The following is a 14,319-nucleotide window of genomic DNA, read 5'->3' as shown; positions in this document are numbered from 1 at the left end:
CCAAGAGACAACCATGAGAGAGAAAATCACGGGAATTAAACTGTCTAAAACCATTGGATTTGACACTCAACAAACTCCCACTTGAAGTCCATTCTTGCTGCAAGGAAAATTGCTCAGAGATGTCCCCCACTTTTCTAGGCTTATTGTTACATCTTGACAAGGCCAAGAAAAGTCCTACAGAACTCGAGCTTCTCTTTTGTGACTTGATTCACATTAGTAGGTATCTTTTCCACTTTCAGCTTGCCCTCTTCAAGAACATCTCAGATAAAATGAAATCTCAGCTCAATATGTTTAGTTTGATTGTGAAATGTTGCATTCTTGGCCAAATGAATAGCACTTATGCTTTCACGAAAGAAAGTATGCTATTTGCATCCCATTGCACCCAAGAAATGCTGCAACCAAGCCATTTCCTTGGCACCTTCAGTGCGAGCAATGTATTCAACTTCGATAGTTGAGAGTGCAACGTTGCAATCTAGACACCTAACTGAATGCTACCATAATAAATGTAAAAATATAACTAGTAATTGATCTCTGTTTCTCCAAATCACCAGCCATATCAGAATCAACAAAACCTTGCACCTTCTTTCCCTCCAAAAATCAAAACATAATCAGAAGTGCCTTTGAGGTACTGCATTCCAATGAGGCTTACTTGGATTGCTTTATGTATTGGCTAACTACTCCCGTTGCATGAGCATACCATCGTGTACATGATGCTTGTGTCTTGGGACACATCTCGGAGGATAGCCAGAAATAATCACCAAGAGGTGTGCTTACAGCGTTTTCACCCTTCATATTTAATCTGTCCAAGAACTTATTAATGTATTTTTCTTGTGACAATTTGACTTCTTTTTTCTGCCTACCACTAATTATTGTCATGCTGCTCCCAAATCCTTCATCAAAACGTGTTAGCCAATTTTTTGTTTCAAATTTCTAACAACGTTCATACTAGTGCTGGCCACATAATAATACTAATACAAAAACATTATTGTCCAACAATTTGAAATAAACACATGGATTAGATTCACACCTTGTGAAGTGTTGTTCAACCCTAAAGGAATCAGAATTGACTTACCATTGTTGTGAAGCTACGAGCTTCTCTTCAATCTGCAAAGTAAGCTTTCATGCCCTTCTTTTTCGAAACATTTAGGTTGCTGCACGTACAATTCTTCTTCTAAATCACCATGAAGAAACATAATCTTAACATCAAGCTGCTCCAATTGGAGGTCATAGATAGCTTCTAAACCCAAAACCAATTGGATGGTAGTCATCTTCACAAGAAGTAAAAAAAATCATTGAATTAAACAAGAAGTTAGTTTTTCGAGTTTACATATGCTATCATCCCTAGAAGATACGAAAAATTCCCTGACAAGAATCTATCGCACACTTATTTTTATTGGTGTCCCCTGAAATTTGAAAGAAAAAAGAGTTTGGGGTGAACGAGAAGTTATTAGTTCCTGCCCGCAGGGACTATAGCCGAGGCCTATTTAGTTAACTTGTGATTAATGCAATTGCAATGAGCGAATCAAAAATCAGTACTCACAAATATTTTTTCCTTTTGGTTAATGTCAGTGGGTCAACTTGCCTATTATTTAAGCAAAATGTTTTAACCAAATTTTGTGGCATTTAACGATTGGCGTTATTCACCGTCTGCAGAGGCTTGCACGCTTCTCGACGAGAGAGAACGCACAAGTCCAGAGGCAGTTGCAGGGGCCGCCGAAATGAAAGTTTGTAGAGCGCAGACAGTAGAAAAACATGGCCGGCAAAAGAGACCTGCAAATTGAAAGCAACATTTGGCGAGATCGCATGCAGTATGCATTCAAACTACACAGTTGTCCCTGCCATGAATTGGTATTAACGTTGCTTGCATTTTCTTCTTTCGTAAATTTTATTTCAAACTTGCATATAAAATGTGATGATATAGTTGATCTTTGATTTTTTGTAGGCTTCCACCGGAGCATGGACAGGTGGCGATTGGGGGTTTCAATTTTTCCAATTTTAAATTCCAGAGGCTACATTTTCTTTGTCATTTTTGGCTCTGGTACCAACTTGGGTCTGCCTCTGCGATCCCGTTAACCTTCTTTCGAGATACGTTGATAACCCCAAGCTTCATTGTTGATCATGCGCCAGAATCAGCCTTAGTGCATTCATCTCTCGCGCAAATCCCTTTGTCCGAGTCTCATCTGGTAAATATTTTGATCGACATCATTCAAGTAAGAGATTTTGTCCAAAATCTTGAGATGGTCACTTGCCATGTTCGCTTGCCATTTAACTTCTCACTGTAATGGACATTGGCAGATTACTTTTAAAGATTTCATTAGTTTTGTTTTCTATGCGACCATGATTGCATGCAAATTATGATTATACTTTTTTTTAACAATATTTATATTAAGAAATAGAACTTTGTTCAATGTCTGCAGGTAACATTTGGCTATTAAGGTTATAGCTGTCTCTGCATGCTGGTTTCAAGTGGAGGATCCTGGAAGGCTTTAGGGCATAGGGTAGAGCGTGAGCCCTAATTAAAAATCTTTGTTGCTGCTAGTTGGATCAGTTGGCTCCTCATCCTTGATAGGTACCCATTTCAATTAGTTTAAATTTACTATCATAATGCTTTGTTTCCTTCTCTTTTAATCTCTTTGTGGGCGGGTATTCAAAAGATGTTGCTATTAATGGCGGATAGGAACAATCCTCCGAAACCAATCTTCTTTTTCCAGGGATAGGGCATAAATACTCTGCGGGTTTAAATTGACGTCCATTTCATCATCGCCAGGGGTTGGAATCTGCAAGTAAGAAACTAGAAGGTCAAGCGTTTAGTTTTTGCTATAATGGAAGGTCGTTGATATTCCCATACATGGAAACGAGTGCATTCTTCATAGAAATGTCTAGTTTGTATCGCATTTTGATAATGCAAGTCTCTTTTTCAACAAATGTTCTTTGTTCAAGTAAAACCTTAAATTTGTTCCATTCCATAGCCGAAGCTCACATTGCATATCAACAGTTTTGTTTGTCAAAACATTTCTTCTGTAAACATCATCAAAAGATAAAATGTGCAAGCCTAATGGTTTTATATTCATTTTTTGTGTCTTACCTAAACTAGTTAAAAATTACGTAATTAACTTTTGTAGTAAATATTAAACAGAATAACTTTCCTCTCCTTGGTGGTAAAAAGAATTTGCTCTTAAAAAAAATTGTGTTCTTCGGAGTTATAAAACATAAATTTATAGTAATCAATAATGGGCAGAAGAAAGCACGATAGTGGCAATGGCACCCCTTCCTGTAAACGGAATCACTCTACTCTTCTCGGCCAAATTTTTCTTAAATTTTATCTACTCTTTTAATAATGTGGAAGAGGCAAGCGATGTCCCTAACAATGATGAAGGTGGAGAAGAAAATAAGACTACCAAAAATGCTTCATCAAAAGAATCCAACCATTACACGATATCATTGACCTGTAGAATCTCTTCTTTGGCACCTTCCAAAATTAGTGCATTTTCCTCACAATATAAATGATGGTAAGGCTACGACATAGGCAGTGCTTGACTACAATCTTGATATCCTTCAATACATTTACCCTCCAATTGAAATGAAGTCACGAATATTAGTCCGATCTACAAATTCTGTATTAATTTGCCAAAACAGAGGTAGGATTTTAATTCTAACCTTGGAAAATGCACTCAAGGGGTTTCAAAAATTGGTAATACCTTGCAGCACCACTAAGCTGTGTTGATGATTAGAATTTAGACTCATGAATGTGTTTCTCTTTTACAAAACTGAAACAAAATTAAACACTAGTAAGACAAAAATAAATAAAAATTTGTCTCGGTAAGACAAGTATTATACTTCAGATTTAAATCCTAAAGAGCAGACCTATTTGAAAATACATTGGAAAGCAACATCTACATGAAATGCATAATTTCTCCAACGCTGCAGGTGAAAGCAATTGATTGTTAACAGCCATTGCCATCATTGAAACAAAACTAACAAATAAAAAGAATAATAAGAATGAGCAAATTAGTCTTTAGGATTTAATTTTAGTAATAGAAAAGACGTATTCAAACAATGCCTTGCAATGAAAATGGGGCAGAACTGACCTTTGCAAGTTTTGAAGTGATAAAAACAAAATGGGAAACAAAAACAAGCGATGTTCAAGATTTCAATTCTAAGCCCATTAAAAACTCTGCCAAAAAAAGCAACACATTTTAAGTCTTCGGCAGGAGATCTATCATTACCTTTTATGAATGCTTTGCATTAAAATAGAGCGCATTAAATAGGAAATAGGAATAATGGTTGTGATTTCCTTTTGCTTTTTGACAGAAGCATAGCATCTGTCCACCAAATTAGCAATCTAGAAACTAGGAAAGTAGCAACTAACTTTCCCTTCTATTCAAAGGAAACTTGTATAAACTTATGCATGTAACTAACCATACTACATCCACAATATTATCTTTATTGCTCTGACATAGGTGAGCAGAGTGACAAAACACAAAAGAAGAGTTACAAAACACAAAAGAAAACATCTCAACAACGTTTTTCTGTTAAAAATCCCTATGAAAGAAAATATCTAAATAATGTGGCACTGAAGAGTTTCCAATTACCTAGACCTGTAATAATGTTTAAATAAATCTCTTCCTTTTAGAGAATATTGTCTGATGAAGTGTCATCAAAAGGATTATAATTGCTTCCAGATGTGAAGAAAACAAGATTTGTTGAAAGAGGCGTAGATATTTTAATGCAAATCAATTAGCCAAATGTAAAACTGTACGTGTTTGCAGTCTATAGTTTATTTCAGCATCCTGTTAAACTGTAGTCTTCTCATGTATCTAGCATCCTGTTAAACTGTAGTCTTCTCATGTATCTATGCTTCATTTATGCTTCATACCTTGAATATGTTTATTGCTTCATATATGCCCTACATATATCTATGTGTATACATGCGTATGCCTCATGCCTGATGTGTTTTCAGCATATGTGTTCTGTATGAATGCCCTTCTCATGTATACTTTGTCTTACATGTATTATAGGTTTGTTTCATGATTGATGTGTTTTCAGCATGTCTACTCCATGTGTAGCTTCTCATGTATGCTTTGTATCTTACATGTTTTTACATGCATGACTGAGTAGGATACCTCCACAGCCTAAAAGTGTTTTGGCAGTTTCTTCTCCTATTTTCAAATCCAGGTACTTTTCTGCATCTTTTTTCTATATCTGGCTAATTATGTCTATTTTCCTTTCTGTAATATGTTACTCATTTTTGAAATTACTCATTGTACTATAATAAACGTAAGGAAGCCTAATGAAAACAGAGGAAAGCAAGATAGTACACGCCTTTTCCCTTGCTTGCATCAATGCTTGTAATTCTACCTATAAATAGAAGGATTATATTTTGGACTCTCAATTCTATTTGATATCAAGGTTTAAATGCTAATATGGTGTCAACAGAGTGTTTTTGTCCTCATTTTCTTTCCAAAATAACATCTTTTCAAATCTGATTCTCCAATGTGCTTTACCCATTTCTAGATTTTTCTTTGAAATTTGTATTCTGCTATTTGATCCTGAATATAGACAATTAGCAAGGCTTGCATGTAATTCTTAACACATGCATACTAAATTATGATAAGCACACCACCTTAGCAGCATTTTAGAGAGATTTTCAGGGGGCTGATCCAAAACTTGCATTAGATCATGTTTTTTGTGTGCTTGTGCATGGTATAATTCATTATTATTTTTATCTAACTTGATGTTGTTTGTATTTTTTTAAGTCACTATTAATTTCTTTTCTTCAAATAAAAAAAGTCTGGTACCACCACAAGCAGATGGCACTGTTTTACCATAGACTCTTATACCTAATGCAATGGTTAATTTTGCCATATTCAAGTGATCATTGATGTACACCATCGGTTGATTTTATTAGTTTCAAGTTTTGTTCATGTCATTGAATGCTTTAATTTGGTTGTCTCCAAGTAATATTGATACATCTCCATGTTATAATCATGAATGTCCAGTCCATGATAATTAGCTTCCCGCTAGGATATTTTCCTCACTGTCATGTAGGCAATCTTTCTTGCTCACTATTCTTTGTATGCTCACTATTGCTCGTCTCTTCTATCATTTTAAGCCCAATAGAGTTTGAAAATATTGAAAACATCTTATTGAGTGTGTTGGATTTTGCCAACCATGAACTCACAGCTTATAGTCTGGAGACTATACACAATTATACCTTTATTTGTGATAGTCAAAACTGGTCACTGTAGTTAGTACTTTGTTAAATTGCCTCATTTTCTCATACCAAAACCAAGCCTGGGACAAAAAAATTTCTTCACAGTCCTATTAATATGCTCCATGAAACAAGACAAGAATTAACGTCATCTTGGTCTTAAAGTCTAAAAAAATTACGATTTGTGTTTACACCAACCCGTCTTGATATCTATAGCAGCGATATAATGTTATTTTTTTAGAAAGCAAAGGGGGGGCCTTTGTATTTGTAATGCCTACAATTAAATTCATACCGCCCAGCTAGCATTTCTTGCATTGGGTGCACATACCTGCCCTGAATCTCTACTCCAATCTGTAGAGTTCTTGTAGATGCTGTAATGATAATGAGAAAACTAAAGCTTTACAAATGTGGAAAAATCCTGTAATGAGTTGTCACTTCTCTCTATATTTATCTGGATGAAATTGTAGAATCTTTTTTATTTACTTTGCTAGTTGTCCTGTTTGTAGCCACATTAAATTTGCAAGGTGTGTTGCACTATCATCATATGCCAATAACATCAAAAGATGCTATTGAGTGGAAAAGAAAAAATTGAATTACCAATGAAATATAATGCATGAAGATATAAAGATACGATGCAAATGTACCAAGCTATTCATGGGATGTAGCTCCCCAACCGTTTAAGACTAAACAAGAGTCCTCTTACATTTGTAATTTAGTGCTTCTATATATATAAATCCACTTGCATGGAATTAAAGAAACAAAGGTGTACAAATATTTAGGCTCTTCCCAAATTCTAATTTTCAGTTGCTAAATTCTACACATGATACAAAAAGGGCATAGCAGAGCAACTCCAAACTTGATTGATAAACAAAGCAAAATAGAAGACATCTGGTTTGTGTCTTTTAAATTCATTTCATTTCCTTTCTACAATTCTAAAACCTGTATTCATCTCCAATTTATTGACATATACAAAGGCGCGCATCATTCCAGAGAATCTCATTCACATTTGTATATCTGTGCCTGTGAATTAGACACTGCTGCAAAATTTCTGACTTTTCTGTACTTTCAGTGTGTGGAACATTGGATAGATTACATACCTCACTAGGCTCCCCCTGCCCACAACATACAACATAAATTTAATCACATATCTTCGGTAGTATGCAGACTTAATTTCTAGCTCGGTCATGAGATTCAAATCGAGGGGTTCAAGCTTTGAACCATGTATAAGGTAAATAAAAAGAATTCTCTGCATGGGGTTCTTAAGGGAGTCCCATAATTGAATTGGCGTCTGTCTTGGCCATGCCTTAAACATTAACTTTCACATTTTGCTTTTTTAATTGAGATATGTCAGGGTCTGGTGGTATGTTAGAGATAGTGCCATTATCGCAATTAAATTTGGCTTGCTCCACTCAAGATATTGTACAAGTCCCGGGTGAATTTTGGCAGCACATTATCCCTAAGAAATTGCATATAAATCCAATGGTATCTTAAGCTTTGACAGTTCAACTTGAAACTATTTATTTGTAGAAGTAAACAGCAAAAACCAAAGTGGGATATTGGGGGAGGCAATTCAGTTTTTGGTTTATTGTAGCCTCTCTCAAGTAGAGCTATTAGGCTTGCTCGGGGTAAAATACACCAAGGTGGGATTTGAACTTGAATCAATATCCTTATAGACGTAAATTAATCCCTCTTAACTACCATACTAGCAAGCAAGATTAGTTTTTCATGTCCGTACTTTGGATATACATAATTACATTACTTTAGGGAGCTGAAATGACCAAGGAACATGGCAGAAGAGGGAAACTTTGTAGACTGGAATGTCATTGGACACACATGACTAAGTGTGGTGTTATCGCTGCTTCTGATAGTGCGACCTTTTTGCATTTGCCATGGTTGAAGTGAATTCACTGTGCTAGATGACAAATCGGCTGCAGTGCTTGTGTTGTTGCCACTTGTTGCAACTTGCTATTTCACCAAAAACAACAAAATACTCAATTTCAAAGCTCTTATTGCACAATAAAGCCTGGACATAGATGTCCGATACCACTCTGAACATTTGGTAGCGTTAAAGAAATATGTATCATGTGTAATCACTCTTTCAGTTTATAAAAATGTTTCAGATGGTATTTGTGTCGCAAAATGTAAAGGGTTTTTTCGTTTTAGAGTATGGGGTTATCAATTTTGTTTGGCCTTTACGGGCGCTTCCTATGAGAGGATTTGAATGTTATGACCTATGTCTGAGTTACTTTGTCTATTTCGTTCTCTTCCCAACAATGAAGAGTAGACCTGTGGTGTACTGTGCCTAATCTCCAGAATAGGTTCCCCTTGCAGAATGCTTCTAGTCTTCCATAAAAGCTCTGCATTAGTTGAGATTTCATTCCTTCGAAAGCATTTGGTTTGGATGTTGGTCTTCCCCTTCCCTTTCCCCAAACCCCCTTTTTAAGTAAAGAGCCAGCTTATAAAATCCTAGAGGTTGTTTCATAGGTTGCATATGGTCCCACACCTATGAACTTCCTGAATTGTCCTTTGAAATTGGAGAAAGCCGGTTTCAGGGATCAACATCCGACATTGTGCAACAAGTGCCACTATCTAGGGTTTTTTGCTTCTTCAAAGTCAGAATTTCTTCGCCTCAGTGTACACTTTCTGTTTTAAAAATTGTCATTCCATGCTCTTTCCTCTTTGTGACATTGGATATAATTGCTTCCAAATTAATTGCTAAAAAATGTTCCCAAGGACTTATAGAAGTATTTTTCAAAGCCAAGGAATACAAGAGACTCTCAAACCAAGACAAAGCATGTTTTGCCAACCTCAGTCTAGCAAATGGGATATTTGATCTAAACTGAGATTATGCATACAGAAACATACCCCTCTTACCACTGTAGTGTTCTCCCTTTGATCCAGTTTCCTTCTGATATTCTACACCCTAGAATATTACCTAAAACATCTAACTCATCCTCATCTAGTCAAAATAGATTCATAAATATATCGCGTGGAAAATCTGAGATGCAGATTCATGACTCGCTAGCTTGAAAAATAAAAATGGCTCGCTGGATATTGCATCTCTTTTAGGTTAGATTTGAGAAGTGAATAAGCGTTGTCTATCTTTCAATCTTGAGCTTTCATGCCATGTATTGTGACTTTGTGGTGTACAAGTTTTTTTCAACCAACTTGATGAAGAATATTGCTAATGTCATTCTTGGCCTTGAATGGTGACCCCTTCTATTTTGCTTCGCTTTGTAATAGTGATCCGTAGTAGTCCATTTGGGTTATAATGGCCTCATGTTCTTTTGGCATATAATGTTAGTATTACTTTTTGGTTATTGTCTGTCCTCCCACATTTTGCATAAATGGTTTTGTACATAATAATGATATGTGTGCGGTTGCATTTTGCAGATCTTTGAATGCAGAGGCTAAAAATAGTCACAAAAACACAACCAGAAAGCTCAGAAAGCCTACAGAGAAGCTCAGAGCAGCCAAACAAAGTATACAAAGAAATTGAATGAGAAAAGGCAAATGAAATTAAACAGTTCATTACCATTGTACTAGTTTTGTACATAGTTAATTGACAAACAATGTTCAAGACAAGAATCAATTAACAATGCTCAAAGAATATATGTCAATACATATACATATTTCCTCTTTTTGCTCTGTATTGCAATGTTTTGTCTAAGCACCCAATCAATCATTTCTTGCTCGGTTTTGTTCTTTAATTCTGTCACTTTATTTTGTTGTGAAATCAAAGCTATCGGAAGTTGTTTTATGATTTGTTCCTTTGACATATACAATCCACCATGAAACCTTATTCTTCTAATATTTTTGGACATCTTTTGGAAAGGCCAAAACACATAAATGGAATTTGTTTCTTATATTTAATGATGTTCAGAATTTTGATCTATCATATACAGACAAGTGACTTGTTAAGGTCTAGCTCAATAGGCTTTCGGATGTGACTTTTTGTTTAGTTATCACATAGTAACTTAATATTATTTTTGGTGTGACTTTCTGTTTAGATGACATAATTGATGTTATTTAAGGGTATCTACCTACTTGTCTTGATTGTCAAGGTTCTCAAAATCAATTCCCTTAAAAGATTTAATTTTAAAAGTTATTTTGAATCATGCTCTAACACTTCAGTTCGAACTCACAAGTTTTTGCATGAAAGCATTGCCCTTGCTGCAAGCGACAACACAAGACTAAATGCCCAAACCCAAGCAAAGACTCCTGGCAGGAACTTCGCTTCGCTGCTTGCAGCTCTTGTTTTAAAAGGCATGTCAATGTTTTTGTTTAAATTTAAGGACAAAGTCGGTTAGAGTAGGTTAGGTTAGTCGTTTTTCCTATCAAATAAGTGCTACGACGCATGTGCTTGCCCTTTTGGGTAGGTTTGTACAACCGATGTTTTCCCTAAGTGCCCTAAGTGCCTTGTGTGTATGTTTTCTTGGTGGAAGCCTTGTGTTCTTCAAATTTTGCAGATCATTTCCAAAAATGTTTTGTATTTTCAACAAGAAAGCAAGTAAAGGGAAAGCTTCAAGGGTTAAAAAAAAGAGAGAGAAAATCAAGGGCATAAATAAAATCATGCGAAACATGTATCTCCATTCCGTTTATCGGTTCTTATATACGGTAAATGGTAGCCTTCACTTTCTTTTTTTTTTTAAAGAAAAAAGAAGGAACAGATAAAATACTGCATGATTCAAAATTATTCATCTTAATGCATCATCAGAATTGATTCCATGCAAGAGAAAAGGAAATTGACATACATGCAAAGAAATCTGGTAGAAGCCTTATAAATTCCTATGCATATTTCTTTTTAAAATCGGTAATTACATAAGGTTATGAACATCATTTTCAAAAGATAAAAAATACAAAATGTTGTTTTATTTTTCCTTTTCTTTTTCTTTCTTCCTCTTTCTAGTTGATGCAAGCAGTCCCCAATAGCAAAGAGAGTTCCCCGTGTTAGTTAGATGCATTTTGACTGTCGATGTCATCCTCGTCCTCATCCTCATCTTCAAAGTCGAAATCATCTGACCACTCGTCCCCTTTAGAGTCCATGTTTCTGCCAAAGACCAAACCCTTAAATTCTTCAATTCAAGCTATATCCGGAGTCAGGTCTTGTCCTGAGAGCTTCTTGAGAAACTTGCATGCAGGGAGGGAATGATCTCTATGCTCTTCCAAGAACATGGTGCAAAAGTTGGCAACGAAGGGAAGCCAAGGCACAACCACATCTCTCTCTTCAAAGGCCTTTAAATCGATCATGACAGGAAGTCCGACCCCATACTATGCATGCCTTAGACCCTGGTCTAGCTCGCCAATGAGTTCATCTCCAAACAACCCACATGTTAATTTGGTTACAATTGGTGTTGGTTTGCCCAAATCTAGCAAATACCCAACAAAACATGACACAATATTTGTGTCCACCCGGTATTTGTCCTTGTTGGCAAGGGAATCTTTCCCGAGCACCCACTTCACCGCTGCAATGACTAAGTCATTATCTATCCCCAGTAGACGTTCAAGGCGAACATTACTGACCATACCAAGGAAGGCTTGTTGGACCCTTGTTGTTGTCAACCTCATTGTAGTATCCATTTCTCACAACAACGATTTTCCTTTGTTAATCTCTTCAGAAGCAACTTACTTTTGGAATGATTGTAGGGTTAACAAAAGCTCGCTTTTATAAACATGCCAGCCTTTTCGCACAAGCCTACCTTTATTCCTATTATTAATTTTGGCAAGAAATCATTCTTAAGAAAAGGCAACACATGACAATAGTCTCAAGAAGGGCAGTTTCCCAAGGCAAATATTTCATCCCATGACACCAGGGATGATGTAAGTCGTACACCTTGGGTAAAGAGAAAATAAATGCATTTAATATTGTGTTAGGATATAAGATTTATTTCCTCTTTGATGAGTTTTTATCATTTTATAATTATAAATTTGCTCATTTAGAATGTTTTGTAATGTATCATGAATCTCTATGAATCCTTAGCATAAATTCATATTTAATACTCGGGTGGATTTTTGTTTGGCAAATTAATATATGATGAAATAAGTGAAAAATTTAAAGGCCGCTCCTACTACCACCCCATTTCGTAATTTACAAAAGCGCCTTTAAGAGATTTCTTGAAATAATAAAAGCAAAAGGGGCTAAAGACCATATAAAAGAAAAGAAATGAAAAATTGAAGGCAGGTGATGCAGATAACTTATCAGGGCTAGAAACGTCTATCTGGCAATAGAGCAATATATGATAGGAACTAAGGCGCAATATCCTTGATAGGGCTATAGACGTTCGTTTGGTAGCAATGCTCTATCCAATTGACTATAAGAGGTCAAGTCCACCTATGTAGCTTATCCATCCATATACTTTTTTGTTCACTCCATTTAAGGAGGAAGGATTAATAACAACGCACACACTAATGTTATAGAGATATTCAGAGTCCCTACATACAAAGTTGTAACATGCAAACTTGAATATTATAAACTTGAAAATTTTATCAAGGTTCTTCTAAACCTTATATTCTAAAGTAATATTTAGCGCTAATCTTTCTCCTATCTCTAAGTGCAGGTTATGTTATCTCTTCTTTCATTTGGTGCAGGATTTGCTTCAAAAATTCTGATCTCGTTGGATGCTGCCCCCTGCAGCCCAGTTGCTTCAATTTTTCTGAGCTAACCTTGTTCTTCTTTTCGGGATGAAATCCATAAATCTCTTGAGAAAAGTTTGATATTCGTTCAAGATACATGGTTAACAATCTTCTAATGTTTAATTCTCCTTTGGATTGTAGAATCTCAAATATCAATAAGAAGGCAGAATAAACCTCTGAAGGCTTTTCTCTGTAAAACCATTGCTAAGATTCTATCAAAGATATCCTTCATGGATTCTAGAGAGCCCAACGAATGAGGCACCGAAATCATATAACTAGAGATTCAGGATTCACCTCCGCAGGAGAAGGTTCCCCCGTGAGTCACCAAGAACTGTAGATTTCTCTACCACAGTCGGCCTTCCGACTCCCTTGTTCATTTGCAAAGATGGTTACATCCTTTCACTATTCGGCCGGCAGGGTAGCCCCCTTAAGTGCTCAATGAATAGTTATGTCTATTCAAAACTCGGACTTGCATCAACCCAGTTTCTGTCTGCTCGCTAGGTGTTGCGTCCACAGAGGATCCAAACTATGTTGTGGGTTTTCCCTCAAGAATCCCCGCCCTCCTGACACTTGTCACATCTGCAAGTTTAGCTTCACTAAAAGGGGCCCCGAAGACCATGAAGAGTCTGAGAATCTTCCACGTGTATAACCCATTTCTCCACCTCAGCAGGTGATGATTCTTGGCCGTTACGATTACAACACTCACACTCAGGGAGAGCGAATGATGGAAACAACTAAGCAAAAGAATGCACACGCATGAATCAAAAGAGATGTAAAGGTGTTTTAAAGTCAAGAAGATCGCGAAAATAACAAAAGCGGTTAGCCTCTTCAATCATGACTAAAACATAGATGCCCCTCATGCCAGAAATCAGGGATAGATCTACGGCCCAAAATTCATTAGCATAGAAGCAGCCAGTTGTACTGCCCTGAACTTATTCCCAAAATTTCTAAAACCAAGCGGGAATGCCCTTTAAGGAGAACAATAAAAAGATGGCAGAGGATAATAATTCAGAGATTTTGAAATTTTTGAAGTTTCTAAGACTGAGTCTCTTAGGGATGGGATGGTCTTCTATGAATGCAAAAGCTTTAAAAGGAGAATTACAAGCCTCCCTTCCTTTTTTTATTTTTTATTTATTTTTAATTTGCATGAATTGTGATTTGCATCACGACCTTAGTGTCGTTTGTAAACCAATAGACTATGCCCCTGTCGCCTTTTTGTCATTATAAATGATGTACTGTGCCATTAACAAAGGCATGAATTTTTTTTTCTAATGGATGTCTAATTCCTATCTCCTTCATTCAAGAAATATGGATCATGTGTAATCACTCTTTTAGTTTATAAAAATATTTCAGATGGTATTTGTGTCGCAAAATGTAAAGGGTTTTTTCGTTTTAGAGTATGGAGTTATCAATTTTGTTTGGCCTTTACGGGCGCTTCCTATGAGAGGATTTGAATGTTATGACCTATGTCTGAG

At 36.1% G+C, this 14,319-nt stretch overlaps 1 long non-coding RNA gene across 2 annotated transcripts; it reads left to right on the top strand.

The window, feature by feature from the left end:
- Positions 1 to 1,612: 1,612 nt before the first annotated feature.
- Positions 1,613 to 9,852, top strand: LOC131065528 (uncharacterized). 2 transcript variants are annotated; one of them, XR_009372306.1, is made up of 5 exons: positions 1,613 to 1,848; positions 1,922 to 2,183; positions 2,418 to 2,569; positions 5,119 to 5,175; positions 9,605 to 9,852. It is a non-coding gene; the product is annotated as an uncharacterized LOC131065528 (long non-coding RNA). The 2 variants fall into 2 exon arrangements; XR_009372305.1 differs by having other exon boundaries at positions 1,615 to 1,848; positions 1,943 to 2,183.
- Positions 9,853 to 14,319: the final 4,467 nt, after the last annotated feature.

Source organism: Cryptomeria japonica, chromosome 4, assembly GCF_030272615.1.
Source record: "Cryptomeria japonica chromosome 4, Sugi_1.0, whole genome shotgun sequence".
In the NCBI taxonomy this organism is placed as follows: Eukaryota; Viridiplantae; Streptophyta; class Pinopsida; order Cupressales; family Cupressaceae; genus Cryptomeria; species Cryptomeria japonica.
This window is presented reverse-complemented; position numbering and strand designations above follow the sequence as displayed.